The sequence below is a fragment of the Suricata suricatta genome, chromosome 11, assembly GCF_006229205.1.
Source record: "Suricata suricatta isolate VVHF042 chromosome 11, meerkat_22Aug2017_6uvM2_HiC, whole genome shotgun sequence".
Taxonomy (NCBI): domain Eukaryota; kingdom Metazoa; phylum Chordata; class Mammalia; order Carnivora; family Herpestidae; genus Suricata; species Suricata suricatta.
Genome location: NC_043710.1, coordinates 25,732,776 through 25,749,348, shown reverse-complemented (window position 1 = coordinate 25,749,348; position 16,573 = coordinate 25,732,776). Strand labels below are relative to the sequence as shown.

The following is a 16,573-nucleotide window of genomic DNA, read 5'->3' as shown; positions in this document are numbered from 1 at the left end:
ACTAATACTATTTCCCCCATATAAGCTGGAGGAGGCTGAAATCATCTGGTGGAAGCCCCACAGCTTTCATGGCTTGAGAAGGACAGGGCAGCACTAGAAGGTAGAGGGAACCTGGTAGTCAGTGATGTGATACATCCCTGTGTTACAACATGCCCTGCTGACGGTCAGGGATGGCTGGCAGTACAGAGGCCTGAGGTTTGGAGATGGAGGCCAGTGAGATCAAGCAGTTTGATTTCTGCATCAATGTCCCATGACTGCAGATACCATAACATGCCAATAAACGAACTAGGCCAGGGGCAACTGAGGATACTAGTGGGGTCCAGAAACCCAGCAGGTGAGCCCACCAAGACTAGAGTTTGCCATGCTTATTCCCATACCCACAGATGTGTATCATCATCCAGGGGCCCATGTGCTATGTCGGAAGACCAGGGGATAGTGGAAGAGGCCAGGACATGCTGACTAAGTCCCGGCCTTCCCTTCCAGGTCTATGGGGCTGGGAGGGTACAGAGAAGGTTTGATCGGTTATAGGAAACAAAGGAGCTGCATATTTTTGCATGTCTGAGTGTGTGAGAATCAATTGGTGACCCCACTGCACCTGAATAAAAGCATTTTACATTTTGAATGTTAGCCCAAGCAATGGTGTTAAAAAGAGGTCAGGCTTAGTATCTTCTAAGTCATAAATGAATAGCAACTTCTTGCAGAGAAACCTTCCCAGGTTGGATAAATTACAGATGTGTGTACAGTGAATGTTTGGCTCCCCTCTGGACCACATTTTTCAAAGGGTGAGAGATAAACCACTGGTGATAGCCAGGGTGATTATAGGTTGTGTGTAAACACTATCAATTAGCACTGAATCACACCCAAGTATCCCATTTTCAATTTCTCAAATTTCTCAGCCCTTCAGATCACATAAGTGCAAGTTTTGGCAGTAGCCTTGTCTCTGACCTCTTGAGCACTTTCCAGTTCCCGTGCTGAACAAAGTGAGAGCAGTCATCAGACTCAGAGTATTGGTGGCCTTCTATACCCAGTCCATTCTGAATGAGAGAGCCACCAGGACCCTTCAACAGAAGTCAAGCAGTGTCCCCTCTCTGCTTAAGGCCCTTCAATACCTCCTCATTTAACTCACAGGGAAAGCCCAAATCCCTTCACTGGTGCCAAGGCCCTACTTGGACTGACACTTCACACTACAGCCCCGCCCTCTCTCTTCCACTCATTCCCTTCCCTTCATCGTAGTGGCCTCCTGTTGGTCTCAAATATTCTTTCCCCATATACCAGCACAGTTCACATCTCTATTTGTTAGGACTTGACTCAGATGTCCCTGGTTATATTATCCTAGATTGCAAATCTCTCCTACTCTCCCGTCCTTTTCTGCTTTTTGCATGTGTGCATGCACTATATATTTTACTTACTGGATTTTCTCTTTCCCTTCTTGGCAAAGCAAATGCAAACACAACAACAACAACAACAACAACAACAACACCCCACTAGATGCTATTATTCCACCCTTCTCAGCTTCATGGAAATTCTGATACATATTTACATGTAGATTTATATTATAGATTTTCCTAAACTTACAATGAGATTCTGTCCAAATAATTGCACCATAAATGGAAAATATCAGAAGTCAAAATACATGTAACACCCCCTAACCCACCAAACATCATAGCTTAGCCTACCCTACCTTAAATGTGCTCAGAATACATACCTTAGCCTACAGTTGGGCAAAATCATCTAACGCAAAGCCCATTTGATAATGAAGTGTTGACAGTTATGGTTACTGTACTGAAAGTGACAAACAGAAGGGCTGTGTGGGGGTGCAGGCTGATTGTGAGCGCCAACCACCCCCCCCCCCCATGATCATGTGGCTAACAGGGAGCCGAGGATTGTTGCTTCTGCCCAACATCTCCAGAGAGGATCCTACTGCCTGTCATTAGCTGGTGTGGGGAAAGATCCAAATTCAGAATTCCAAGTAGGTTTCTACTGAAGGTGCATCATTTTGGCACCATTGTAAAGTCAAACCATGGAGTCAGAGCATTATCATAAGTCAGGACTGGTCTGTCCATTTTCCTTCTAGATGCGAGATTTGGATTATAGAACATCAAGGAAAGAAAATGTTTGTGGAACCTTCTTGGCCTAGCTGATCTCTTATTCTCCCCCCACCCCCAACCCCTCCCACTTCTGATTAGCGATCGGATCCATCTTGTGAGCTCTTTGCTGCAGCATATTGCAGATCTGGTCGGCAAGGGCTGGAGCCCCAGGCTGGATTGTACCCGCTTTCCCACACTGCCCGGCTGTGCTGCACAAGAAACATGTGCCAGGCTGGTGCTTCTGAGGCTGCGCTTCAGAGTCACGGTTGTGCTAGATTGAAGCCCAAACACAGACCTAGAACCCTGGAATGGGGAGCTGGCCCTGGGAAGGCTGCAGGCTCCACCCAGCTGGCTGACTCGGCACTGTTTCCCTTCGTCACCACAGCACCAGGTCCGGGTTGTCAAGGAGATATGAAGGAACATTCCGATGAGAAAGAAACTCTCCAGAGCGTGGGTGGCAGCAGACAGGCAGTCATGGAGGGCCCCACCCAGATCCTTGGCTCCGCCCCTCCTCCCACCCCTCCAGAGAAGCCACACAAAGAGCTGGAATTCGAGGGTCTGACTTCCGAATTCAAATCAGAGATACCCCTCGGTTCTCGGTGCCCTTTGGGAAGGAGGTTCTTGCTGCTGGATTTGTGGACTTCTCCGAGCCTCGGTAGGTGGATTTGTGTTTTGAGAAGACACCTGCGTTTCTTCAAGGTTCAGAGAGATTAGTGGCAGAGCTACACTGCTCTCATATGGATGTAAGGCTGTGATAGGGCCCTTGATCACCACGGAAACCCTGGGAAAATGGAAGGAGAGAGGCCGGGGCAACAGGCCCAAGGCCTGGGATTCCTCCAATGAGTTCACCTGCCTTCCGCAAGGTGCACCGCGTGGAGCCATCCACACCGAACTCCGAGAAGCCGACATTGCTGTCCAACAGCGAAGTCTCCTGCTGAGCTGCACCGTTTCTACATGCCAATACCTGAGTAACAGGATCCAGTTTGACAAACCTTTGGGAGCACACAGCGATGACATAATAATGCCTTTCAGCACACCTAGTGCTCGCATCTTTATAGATGTCCATTCCCATAATCCTCTGCACAGGAAGAGGGCTTTTATTTCCCCTACTTTACAGATGAGAAGATAGGTGGAGCAACCTTCGGCGACCAAAAACTAGAAGAAAAAGCATTGCAAGCCCAGGCCCCGTGATCTAAATGTGGGGTGTTTCCCAGTCCCTCCCGGTAGATGAGTTCCTTAAAAAATGAGCTGCACGCGTCTGGGGCCTTAAAACCACAGGGTTTACCGATGTGGCTGCAAACTGCTGCTCTCGGCCAGGAAGAGAAAAGCCAAGCAGAAGAAAAACCACACTGCCCTGAAGGACCTTAGCATGTCTCACACATGCCGAATATTTACATGTGTTCCCCACATGGTCTCTATGGCAACTGGCAGAGGCACAAAAACGCTTGGTTGATATTTGTAAGAAGACAAGAGGAGAGTGCTCTAAGATCCTCTTTCTCCCAGCAGGCAGGGCTATTTCCATCCACTGGCTTCATGACTCTCCCAGCAGCCATTTGGCATGAAGACCTCAAACAGCCGGGAGCCAGCGAATTGGTCCAATAGGCGTGTGGACCTTACAGGATGGAAGGACCTCATCTCCCACTCCCTCTTCCAGGCAATTATGCACAGAGTCAGGAAGGGATTTTGTTATTAAGAAGTCTCAATGGTAAGGAGCTGAGAGTTTGTGGTTTCCAGTTTTCAACCACAACATTGAAGGCGTGTCTCCATTTTTCTTATGGTTTCCAGCGCACACCATTATCTAATTCTCCCTGAAGAGTCAACAGTGCTTTATGATGCACATACATCAGTGATGTGCACTGGAGGCTCCGAGCCAGCAAGCAACATCTTTCTCAGAAACCGCCCTCCTCAGTCCCCTTTCCCGCACTGTGCCTTGAAACTGCCCCCTCTACCCTTTCTGCCACAAACGTGGCATGGAAATCTGTGGCTGGGAAGGAGGTCTGTGTGGCCACAATTAAAACTGAAATTCAACTCCACATATGTGCGACAATATTTAACTCTCAGCACACCAGTCTGTGACCTACATGACTTAACGTGGCATTTGTTAGTGTCTTGTGTGTCAAAAACACCATCCTGCGTGCTCTGGGAAAAACAAGAATAAAGATGACTCTCAAAGATCTTACAAGCTAGCTTAGCTAGGCTCTTTATAGTGTTGAATGAAGCATTACACCCTCCACGTGGGACCAGCACATCTATCAAAGCCCATATGAGAAAAAAAAGCCCCTCTGTAAATGTCCTAGGGGAGACCAGGTTCAGGGGCAAGGAGCCAGTGCAGTTGTCTGTGACTAGTGCTCAGGTGACCTTGCTTGAGTTTAACACGAGACATTGCTATGGTCTTGCGTTTCTTCATTTGTCTTTGAATCTGCGTTTTGTAAGTGAAGTCCAAGGGAACAGTGAAACTCAGCTCACTGGTGATCCTGCACCCCACCCCACCTCCTAGTGTCCCAGACCTCACCCGACTGCCTTGTCCCCACAACCATTCCGTGACTGCTGCCACCTTCACCCAGGGGAGCTTGCCAGGCAGTCTCTGCATGCAGGATGCCCCATGCACCCTTCTGCTCCCCGTAGGATACCTAGGAGCAGATGCAGGGAGGGGTATGGTGGGGCATGCTCTCCACCACACCTTGAGGGAGAGCACGGCAGTGCTGTCCCTGCCTTGGGCTGACAGTACCATGGTGCATTTGACATGGCGAGGGTCCTCTCATCAATCCCAATCTGTGTGTGCTAGAGGCTGAAATCCCCTGGGGGGGGGTTGAGGTGGCAGGCAGGGGGAGGGGGAGATTCCCAACTTCCCTGCTTCCTGTTCACCTTGCTCCAGAGCACCACAGTAGTGTAGACAGATGAAACATACTCCAGCGACTCCCCGTATACAGTCTAAGCAGGTCTTCAATAGCTGTCATAAATAAAGCCAATCCTGACTTCCTACCAGTTCAATTACAGCAAATTATATCCTGTTCCCCAGAACTCATTTAAACCATAAAAATACCAAAACTAATTATGAAAGCTAGATGTGAATACTATCAGGTCACCTCCTAAGTACATTTAAGATATTTGATCTATGTACTATATCAATATAATCATGATCTTACTATATGCACATGCATAAAATGAGTTCTATCTCCTAAGCTCTTACAAGCATTTGTTTATTATGGAAAATCAAGCAAAATGTAAAATTTACATCCTACGCGTGCCTTGTGGGAGAGCTTCACGCAGACACTGGACTGACTGAAGCTTTGTTCTCTAAACTTGGGCAGACATTTTAAGTGTTGAAAAGTGTCATTTTGATGATGATTTCTTTCAGCGCTTCCTTTGGAAAGGAAGAGTTACAAATAACAAGGCATAAGATTCCCCTCAGAGGTATATTTTTAGCAAAATAACACCTTGTAAATTTTCCTCTTACGCTCAGCAGCTAGGCGGCCGCATAGAAGGGCTGTCCAAGCCGACACATGCTCACTGGGAGTCTGCCATGATTTGAGCCCAACCCTGGGCTGTGGGCAGCATGGAGGGTGCTGAGATAAGAGGGTCCTTGTGTCTAAGAAAGAAGCATGTCAGCTGAGAAAGAGATATAAATTTGTAGCTGTAGAGGGGAGCTGGCCAAAATCTCATGGGGGCTGAGAAGCCTTCCGTAGGGGCTCACTCCACCCTGAACACCATATTGTCAGCAGCAGGCTGTTGGCCCAGGCTGACTGTGGACAAGGCTTGATCACTTACAGGCCACTGGGAGTTGCTGTCCTCAGCCTGACACATAGAGCACTTTGCTGCCTGTTTTCTCTCCAACTCCAGTGCTTTTAGAAAGGCACTATTTCTTTTTTGAATGCCTTCATTAGATGAGACATTTTTATTTTTTTTAATAGTCTACTGTCAAATTGGTTTCCATATAGCACCCAGTGCTCTTCCCCACAAGTACTCTTCTCCTTACCATTCTTCCTCCACCCCACCTTCAGCCCTCAGTTCGTTTTCAGTATTTCTTGAGTCAACATGAAGGTGACCCTGTGGAAGACCCTGGAAATATTGGCTATAAGTAACCCCAGTATTATTAAGGGCTTGCTACATGCGAGCCACCATGCCCCAGTCCAGGAATAAAATCCCTGTTTTCAAGATGTCATGGTAAATAACAAAGCAAATAACAAAATAAAGTATGCATTGAAAGTCGGCATGGGAAAATGATGGTCAAAAGTTACCTAACCCTGGGGCACCTGGGTGGCTCAGTCGGTTAAGCATCCAGCTTTGGCTCAGGTCATGATCTCACGGTTCATGGGTTCGAGCCCCGCGTCGGGCTCTGTGCTGACAGCTAGCTCAGAGCCTAGAGCCTGCTTCAGATTCTGTATCTCCCTCTCTCTCTGACCTTCCCCTGCTCATGCTGTCTCTCTCTGTCTCTCAAAAATAAATAAACATTAAAAAAATTTTTTAAAGTTACCTAACCTTAAATCTCAGCTCTGACTAGTTGGCTCCCTGAGTATAGTTAAGCCCCATAACTTCTCTGGGCTTTGGTTTATTTGTAAATGGGTTTGTGGCTGAGGGGACAGAGATCATCTGTCTGGTTTCCAAGTTGCCTTTCTTTTTTAAAATTGCCTGTGTCTCTGATCCTGGAAATCACCTGTGTTCCATAGACAAGATTCTCTTTGACCTGTGTATCAGTTTTCTAAGGCTACTGTGACAAAGTACTACAAGCTGAGTTGTCTAAACAACAGAAATGTATTGTCTCAGAGTTCTAGCGGCCAGAAGTCTGAGATCAAGGTGTTGGTGGGTTGGTTTCTTCCAGGGGCTGTGCTAGTGTCTGTTCCATGCTTCTTCCCTAGTTTCTGATGGTTTACTGGCAATCTTTGATATCCCTTGGCTTATATTGCTCTGTCTTCATGTTCATATGGTGTTTTCCTGGGTGAATCTTTGTACAAATTTCTCTTTTTTTATATACGTATGTGAGTCCTATTGTATTAGTTCATCTACTTCAGTATAACATCATCATCATTGTATAACCTCATCTTAACTAGTTATATTTGTAATAAGCCTATGCTTAAATAAAGTTGCATTCTAAGGGCTAGGACTTCAACATATGAATTTTTAGAGGGCACAATTCAACCTATAATAATAATGCGTTTTATTCATTTCTATCTTAGAATCTTTGGCCCATCCTTATTCAATATGATAAATCTTTTTCATTTCAGTTGCCAGCTCTAATCAATTGAGGTGATTACCTGGAATGTTGCACAGAAAAGGGTTGTGAATTGACATCCAAGGTCAACAGGAAAGGTGACTGGAGTTGGTTTGGATTTTTTTATGGGTACAGGATATAATGAATAGGGGGTTTGTTGTGTATCTGCTCACCCAACATGTAGACCTTAAAATCCTGCTGCTCATTCCTAAATGAGGGATCTCACCAAAGAGTGAAAAAACTGCAAATAAACTGTTTTTTTCATATCCCTCCAATTGAGATGATCCCCAAAAGGTGATTGCTTATTTGGAGTCTTGATGCATTCAATAATCTTTGTAGGGTCTTTCAGTGTAGCTCATGAGAATGATCACCTCTTCCATAGGACTGAGCTAGTCCGTGATAGGCATAAAGGGAGTTAAACTTTCAGGAAGGGGTAGTAAGTCTAGACTTCCTGAATGTCTTCTCTGTTGAAGCTGAGAATTTGCTTTGGCTAAAGAGTTGCTGCTGAAACCAGATAGCTTCTGGAGGCACCAAAAATGAATCCTCACTCCCACTCTTGACACCTACCACACCGAAACCGCCAGATGATGACAGCTGCTGTAGAAATCTAAGCAAGTGGAATGACGCCCAGCTTGGTATAAGAGCCAAGTGATGGGGAATGACAGGAAGTTGGTTGTCTGTGTCACTGTGGATACAAAGGAAGTACTTTCAGGACACAGAGGGAAGTGGCTAGGGACCCTAATGCCAGGTTTGACTATCCAAGGAAGTCCTTCATTTTTGCTTCATCTTCTAAGGTCCTTGAGGAAAATCTAGCAGAATGACCAAAGCCAAAGCCCACTCAACAACAGAGAGTATTTTAATTGAGACTTTTGACCCTAAGATATTTATCTGAATTATGACTATCATTGATGTGAAACTTTTCCCATCATGAGGTGGAATCACGATCACATCCAGGAACTGTTTCAAGTGTTTGCCTGGTGAAGGCCACATTCTCTTCCATGGTAGGGTAGATTGATTGCATTCATGGACCATTTTCATGCCTCCCTGCGTCTACCTCATTAATAGTATCTTCTCACACTGATTCTTGGTTTGGTCCTGTAATCAACGTTGACCTTAACAGAGGCTTGAAAAGCAAATCTTCTTTGACTCTAACCTCATTGTGAGAACATTCCCAGGCTAGTCTGCTGGAAGTAAGTCAGGGACAGATGGAAAAGAATCAAGTCATCCTGCCATCTTAGACCAGCTATCCCCCAGTTGCCTAACAAACTGACCACAGGTTCATGGGTGAGCCCAACTGACATCAGCCAACCCCAACCCAGACCAGTAGAACCACCCACCTGACCTGTAGACTTGTGAGAAATAAGGAACGGTTATTTTAAACCACCAAATTTGGGGGTGGTTTGTTACACAGAAATAACTAACTGCTACATATGATCTCCCACATGTATAGCTAAAGAGGGACAATAACAGGTTAAGTATAAGCTGTGATGTCCACTGCTAGAATTCAGCCATGACTAGGAAACTCTGAGGAGCTGACAGGGCAGGTCTGTTAGAAGAAGGTTATTTGCATGAGGTGCTTCCCAGGAGAGAATTTATCCCAAGGGAAGAACAAGTCAAGCAGAGAAGCTTGGGCTGGGAACAAAGACTTAGTCGTCAGAGGCTGAGAAAATCCACCCTAGTGTCTATTATTCTAATGGGTCTTCTGGATTAAGCTCAATGGAGTCTTGTCTGACTTTTATGGTGGAGGGTAGAGAAAGGGTATGGACAAAAGATTATTTCCCTAACAGCCCTGTAAGACACTAGAGTACAAGCTCCCCAGCTTTGGGGTTAATGGAAAATTATAGAGCTAAAGCAGCAAGAGGGGATCTATGTGAACAAAGCATAGGTTTGGTACCCAGAAGATTCCAGCACCTCCATAAAAAATAGGGCACCAAGAAGAAGATTAAGTCACATCTGTCTAAATAGCTACCTTAATTCACTGTTTCACTCATTTATGCATTCAACCAACACTGAGGGCTATTCAGACTATACCAATCAGGTTACACTGAGGGGAGACAAATGCATTCCAAAGGTAGGGTCTTGACCAGTAAGGAACACACAGACTGGTTTACATTTAAAACTAGGTCTTCTCTCCCGTGCTCTGACTGATATGTAACAACTGCTGAGAGCACTCTCTTGAGTATTTGAAAGGTCACATCCTGATTCTGAAGAGTGCTGTGATTGGCTAGCAATATCTGCTTTGGCCACATATTTGTCATCTTGGCGGTTGGTCTAGTTTTATGTCCTGACTCCATAGTAGTATTTAGTTATAAACCATGAACTAGGCCTCTTGCATGTATTATATGTAAGATCCATCTCCCACCACCTGTTCCCACCTTGGCTGGGTGACAAGAGGCTGGACAGATACTGGTTCTGAGCCAGCATTTTTTTTATGACAATAGGGCATGATATTTTCCCTCCTCTATTCGTGCTCCTCCCCTTTAAGTCAAAGATGTAATCCTCAAAATGGGGATGGGGTAGAGGGGAGTATGGAGCACAAACCTATGCTCAGTGAAAAAAATTACCCCATCTTCCTCCAGCAGAGTGATAGTTTGAGGGTGTCGGGGACAATAACCCAGCCTCGAAAATAAGCATTAAAAATGTCACCAGCCCATACTGACTTGGTGTCGTATAAGCAACGAAATAAAGAAAATCCCACCAGTCAGGTTTCTTGTATTTACTGGGTATGAATGTGGTTAATCTGTTGACAGCCTTGGCAAGCCTGCAGGACCAGGAGAGTGCCAGGCAGAGCTCCCAGTGGGCATTTAATGAACACCATGGAGGAGTCCTCAGTAGCTCAACTGAGGATTTCAGCCTGGACTTGGGCACACAATCCTTGGGCGACTGAAGGGGAGCCAAAAATTCACTGTACTAAATTTGGTGTTCTAAATGTCTGTTTTGTGAGCCATCTAGAACTCAAAAGGCTGAGTATTTAATAAGCGCATAATAGAATATGGCTTTCACAAACTCCATGACTTGTTCTCAAATCTTTGTTCTGCCATTCTCTAATGGTATGACTTTGGGTAAACATCTTAACCCCTTTTTGTCTAAAAAACAGGGATAATAATAGTACCTATCTCAGAATGAATATGAATGAATATTAATAGAATGAATATGGGAAATGCTCAACAGAATGGTTGGCGTATGGTGAGTACTCAAGAAATGATAGCCAGAATTATTAGCAATTAAGCTCTGGACTCTTTGGGATAGCTCCTGCACCCCTTTTATGTCTTTTCCTTTCTACTCACAAGTGCTATCCAGCTCTAACTCATGTGGCCAGAAGCTCTGGGCAGAGCTCCCCCAGCCTGCCCATGGGTCCGGGTCTCCCCATTACTCCTCAAGCTTGCCTCAAGCTGTCTGCCAACACTGGCCATGTGGCAGTACACAAGTTTCCAAAATGAGATGTTGTCTCTCAGTGGCACAGTTCTCATTTCCAGGTCTCTTTTGGCATGTGTCACTCCAGACAAAGCCGTGTGTATGCGAGGCTCAGGCCATGGTGACACAGCATAAGGAGAGAGATGGGCAGGGAAGGAAGGAACAGAGCTCCCACTCCCGCCAGAGCCAGCTGGTACAAGGGGAGCCACAGTGCCCCTGGCCAGGGACTGTTTTCACTCACTGAGGACACTGCCTGCTGCTCAGAGGGGCATTCCAACACCTGAAACCACAGGACCCAGGCAGAGCCACACCTGCCAGATGGCCTCGCTGGGCCACAGTGATCTGGTCACCTGGCATGCACAAGGTGTTGAGTGTTGGGGACAAGTTTTAGAGAGAAGAGTCATGGGAGAGGGAGGTAGGAAAGATGCCTTCTGGTTCTTCCTCTCTGGACTTCAGTTTCCTTTACTGTTGAGGAAACAAGATGAGGACACAGAGCATCCGGCCCATTGTGTGGCAGAGCAGGGGAAGCATAGGGTTTGACAGAGGAGTCCGCTCCAACACTTACCTTTGCTGCCTTCCACCTACATAGTCTTGGATAAGTCCTCTAGTCTCTCTGAGTAGCCTCAACTTCCATATCTGTAAAATGGGGGCCGTCACGAGGTTGATGGGAGGAACCCATGGGATAATGCATGCCTCAGCCTTTGTAAGGCAGGGTGTTATGTACACAAATACTTGCTTCTTTTGCTTATTTGTCTTTCTGTGCCTCCTTTTACTTCTACTTCCCTCCCACCTCTCACTTATTTCCATTTTCCCCCCAGGCTTCTCCTTAATCTAGGGATTTTCAAGACATTTCCATCAACATGTCCTTAGCAACTGAAAAGAATAAAAATGTTTAGCCTACAGTGCTCCATACAAGAGTGAAATTTCATGGAGATTGGCCGGTGAGCCTTTGTTTTGGCTCTATGACCCATCCATGTGTAGCAGTCACAGTTCTTGGTTGACAATGACAGACCCCATTCCTACAAGCTCAGGCAGAACAAGACATTCAGGGCAACTGTGGATTTTAAAGGCGAACCAGAAAGTCATGCTCTCCACACCCAGGAACCATGCCCAAATCATCTGGCAAGGGCTGCCCCAGTGAACCCCCAGTGGCATCAGGCTTGAACACAAACAAACATCACAGCTCATTCCACATGGGTCTCCTCACTCTGATCTCATTAGAGATGATACCGAAGATCAGGCACTACTGCCTATGGAAAATGATGCTTCTGTACGATGCTGCCAACATGTGGAATCCTCCAGACCCCCTCTCTTGGATGGCTTCCTGCCAAGTTGAATGTGCCTGCATGTAGCCACCAAGACACAACCCATAGCCTAGTTACAAGAGAAACTGGAAGAGTGAATCTCAGCAGGACTCACAGTAGAGGACATTTTCCCCATAGAGACTTTCAGAACATATGATACGGTCATCAATAAGCCTCATCAATACATTATATACTTTAACATTATTTTTTAATGTGTATTTTTAAGAGACAGAGACAGAATATGAGTGAGGGAAAAGCAGAGAGAGAGGGAGACACAGAATCTGAAGCAGGCTCCAGGTTTTGGAGCTGTCAGTGCAGTCCTACACAGGGCTTGAACTCACAAACCAGGAGATCATGACCTGAGCTGAAGCCACTTAACTGACTGAGCCACCCAGATGCCCCTATTTTTTAAACTACCAACCCACAACCAAAAAGAATGTTCCAGAAACATATGCTCTGTTTTCCTGAAATTTCGTGAACCTGCCACAGTCCATGTAATTCCAGGGGATAGTTACTCCAGATTGAGAAGCCAAGGCCTGGGCCCTCCAGAGGTACTGCCCAGCCTCATCAAGTGTACCTGGGCTTAAAGGTGAGTCATCATTCCCCAAAAGAGAGCCCAGTTTCCATTTCCTAAAAGTGGAAGCACGTTTGAAACATTTTGAATAATGCCAGCTACACAACTGTCATGTTGGGCCAACGGAGCTGACTTCCCTTAACTGTCTGAGTCCCACTGTGTAGATGATCTAATGCTTCAATTGATGTTGGTTTCTGTGGCTTCATTCCATCCACCCTTTCCTGGGGAGGCTTAGATCCTCTCTAGTGAAGATAATTCAGGCCCATGCAGCACATCTTACGTTCAGTTTTGTTTACAGTAAGGCATTTCTCCTCTGTCCATGATTCCTCCTGTAATTGAAACCCATTGAGAGAAAATCACAAAAGGGCTGGCATTCTTCTTGGAACTCTGACCTTTCTTCTGTGTGTGTTCTAAAGTTTCATCATTTTCATTAGCAGAAAGCCCCAAGGCCATAGTTGAATCCCAGAGAGAAACAACACATAAATTCAAATTTCCCTGTGGCTGAAGATAACAGGATTGGCGCCATGAAGGTTAACATCTTTTCTCGCAAAAATACAGGCTGACATTCTCCTAAAAGCATGGTCCTGTCATTGTTTGGAATTGATTCTTTCTTGCAAACTCCCCAGGGAGTAGACTCTGAAGCCACTGGCCAGATTTCAAATATGTACATGCAGAATGAGAGATATGTTTCCAGTTGGTCACTAGAAATAGAGCCCAGGCAAGAGCCCTAAAATTGGAAAGTACATTTCTTTGCAGTTTTACCCCTAAAAATAGAAAGTTAGCTTTGCCATGCAAGAGGCAGGACATGGGGCCTCAGCCTGGAATTACAGGAAAGCTACCCTAGCTGGCAGGCCATCAGGGTTTTAATTGGGTGAGACCTTGCTTCTCCAATTTGTGGAGTCCCATCTCCTGAGAAGTGACATCAAGACCCTGAGCAGAGCCTGCCTGCTGCCCAGCCCTGCTGTCTTCCACATGAAAGGTATGACCCTTCTGTCTTTCATAATCCTGCCCAGACCAGCGTGCAAGGTTGGTTGCCAAAGTTTGCTTTTGGCACAGGTCTGGGGTCATTAATGCTATGTGAACTACCTCCAAGAAAAACCAGTAATTTGGAAGAGGCAGTAGGTAGGTACTTAAGGTGGTGCCCATGTGTTTGCTGAATGGACAAGGATATGGGTGCGTGTATTTTCACCTGCATTTGAAATGTGACTCGTGTCTTCTGGGAGCACACCAGACAGGGTGGCAAAAAAGTAATGCAGGTGACAGCAATAAATCACCTTTCACTGGTCTTGCCTGCTATTATATACTTCAGCTCTTCTCAAAGTGTCACTAAAGGATTTCTGAGCTCCCTTAGTGTTTTATTAAATGCCCTTGTCACTTCCATTTGGTGCCTGCTATTGTCCTCTTGTCTGCCTCTGGCCTCTCCCACCGGATTCTGGTATCCATGATTCTTCAGCCAACAGGCACTGGAAAGACACACATGCCCAGGACCTTCTCCATGCACTCAAGGCCACTGCTCAACTCATAGCACCTGCAAATCTTTGCTGCTCAGGTTTTTCTCCTAGCTTGTCTCTCCCCAGAATTATTACATTAGGTCCACATGGAGTTGGGCTCACTAATATAACCAAATGACATCACCAATACTGGGTCCAGAATCATCCTACCCTTCTCACAATGAATGCTTTGTTATCAGGCCAAGCTTCTCTGCCGACATTTTCTTTCCTTGGGGTTCCTAAGCAGCTCTGCTGCTAACTTAGAGTGATCTTGGGCACAGCATTTAACCTCTCTGCATTTCAATTCACTCTTCTCTAAAATACGGGAGATGTGCCAGCTGGTTTCTATAGTCCCATCTATTCCTGCATTTGGTGTCTTTTGGAGGCACAGTGCCTTATCACCAATACACAAGGTATTACATACCACCGTGTGCTAAACACTGTCCAGATGCTTTGCAAATAAGAAATTACTATTTTCTTTCTTCTCTCTGACATGAAACAGATCTCTCTGATCATCACTTTCCTTAATACCCTCCAATGGCTTCCCGTCATACTTAGAAAAACTCCAGACTCAGTGGCATCCTACCTTGGTGACATCACCTCATACTTTTTTTGCTCTGGTTTAATACATTCCAGATGTGCCAGCCTTCAACCTGTCACTGGAACATGCTGCGTTCTTACCTCCTGGCTTTTGCAAGTGCTCGTTGTCATATCTGGACTGCTTTTGTCCAAGACCACCCGTGATTGGCCATTATTATTAAGGTCTCCAGGGTGTTTAACATCCTTCCCACCATTCCCAGCTTGTCCTATCCCAGGGCTTGGCAAATTATGGTCAGAGGGTCAGATCTGTTCACACCTATTTATGTACATACTGCCTCATGGCTGCCTTTGTCCTACAACAACAGAGCTGAGAACCACTAACGAGAAGTAGCAGCAGAGACCAGATGGCCTGCAAAGCTGAAACTATCGTCTGACCTTGACAGGGGAAGTTCACCAGCCCCTGTCTATTCCGTAGACTCTTTTATTCACAGCACCTATCAGCATCTGAACGGTTGAGTCAGTCTACTTCCTTGTTTCTCTGTTCTTCTTCCTCCACTAGACAGATGTAAGTGCCATGCAAGCCGATAGACAGAGTCTTATCTGGGTGCTGTTCTCATTGCTTCAGTAGCTCAGAGCAGACGACTGTAGTTGACTCCTTGGGTGCTGTCCTCAGTTGTCAGTGCAGAGCCTGCCACTGAGTCAATAAATAATGGTAGTCCGGTTGGATGTAGGTCTATTTCCTTTTGCTTTATTGCAGCAACAATGAAGTTTAGCACGAGTCTATGGTAAGTCCCACCACCTCCATGGTCACTTCCATATCCCCATTACTGACTGTCAAGCTCCTCTCCGCTCCCACCTCTTACAGCCATTGTCCCTTGCTTATTCTGCTGTGACACTTCTGGTCACCAGTGTGTGCTTACCTTTCACTCTTCATATATTTTGAGCCCAGCTCTTGCCCTCAGTAAAACCAGCAGCCCTCCAGGGAACAGTTCATTGCTAGGAGGTCAATCAAAGGGCAGCACTGCATTCCTGTCAGATATTTCAGGGTGGGGCGGAGATGTGATGGGCTCCCAAACTCAACGCATTTTTGAGAGAGCGTCATACCTTGCCAAGTTGAGCTTTTCTATTTGGGGCTATTTGAAAAAATGAATCCAGGCTCTAAGGGAGTGGAACTCAAATGCCAAGAGAAATCTGGATCCTAGGAGCTCTGGAGGTCAGGTAAGGGGACACTCTTGAGAATCATTTAGGGCTTGCCGAATTCCTCCACCAAAGCCCACCTGGTGGCATGTAAGAATGATCATTTCCCCAACACATAATGGGGGGTGGCACTTAAACTTCACCTTCCTAAATTCATAGTATCTCGACAATATAGTAGAAACATTGTGCTCTATTTCATAATACATTTTAAAGAAATAATGATTTGTTTTTCAAACCCTCTAGCAAAACCCATGATCCACACCCCACCATAGTTTGACCCAACACTAGCGCTCTCCTGCCTGTGTCCCCAACCCCACCGGTACTAAGATAGTTTGGCAAGCATGGAAACTAAAGCTCCTTTGTAGGAGAGAAGACTGAAGGATTGACAGAGGTGGTAATAGAAGTGGAGTCTCCTGACATGTAGGTCAAATCCATCCTTGCACTCTTGAGCCAATGGCCTACTCTGCAGTGGGATTAGGCATGTACTGAATGGTCTCTGTCTGCCCCTCCAGATCCACCTGCCACCCTGGTCCAGGCTCTGTGGTTCTGGAGGCTGACATGTGTGCATATCAGGAGTCCCGTTTCCCTCTGACATGCGGTCTATGGCGCATGGCATATGAGGGCAGGGAAGTGGAGAGTGGGATGAGAGACTGCTCAGAATGTTTACTCCCCAGCTCCCTGCCAACCAGGCTGCCACAGTAGCTGTGTTCCTCTATGGAAACCAGCTCTCCCTTACAGTGAGAGGCCCCACTAGGTTC

The 16,573-nt window shown here is 46.1% G+C and overlaps 1 long non-coding RNA gene across 3 annotated transcripts in view; it reads right to left on the bottom strand.

Moving 5' to 3' along the window:
* The window catches only part of LOC115306758, a 28,907-nt gene extending 25,829 nt beyond the window's left edge, over nucleotides 1-3,078 (bottom strand). For 2 of the 3 annotated variants that reach the window (XR_003915421.1, XR_003915424.1), the window contains exon 1: nucleotides 2,937-3,078. This is a non-coding gene — a long non-coding RNA (uncharacterized LOC115306758). Of the gene's footprint in view, nucleotides 1-2,382; nucleotides 2,424-2,936 lie in introns of those variants that run through there. The other variant, XR_003915423.1, reaches the window with a different exon arrangement.
* Nucleotides 3,079-16,573: the final 13,495 nt, after the last annotated feature.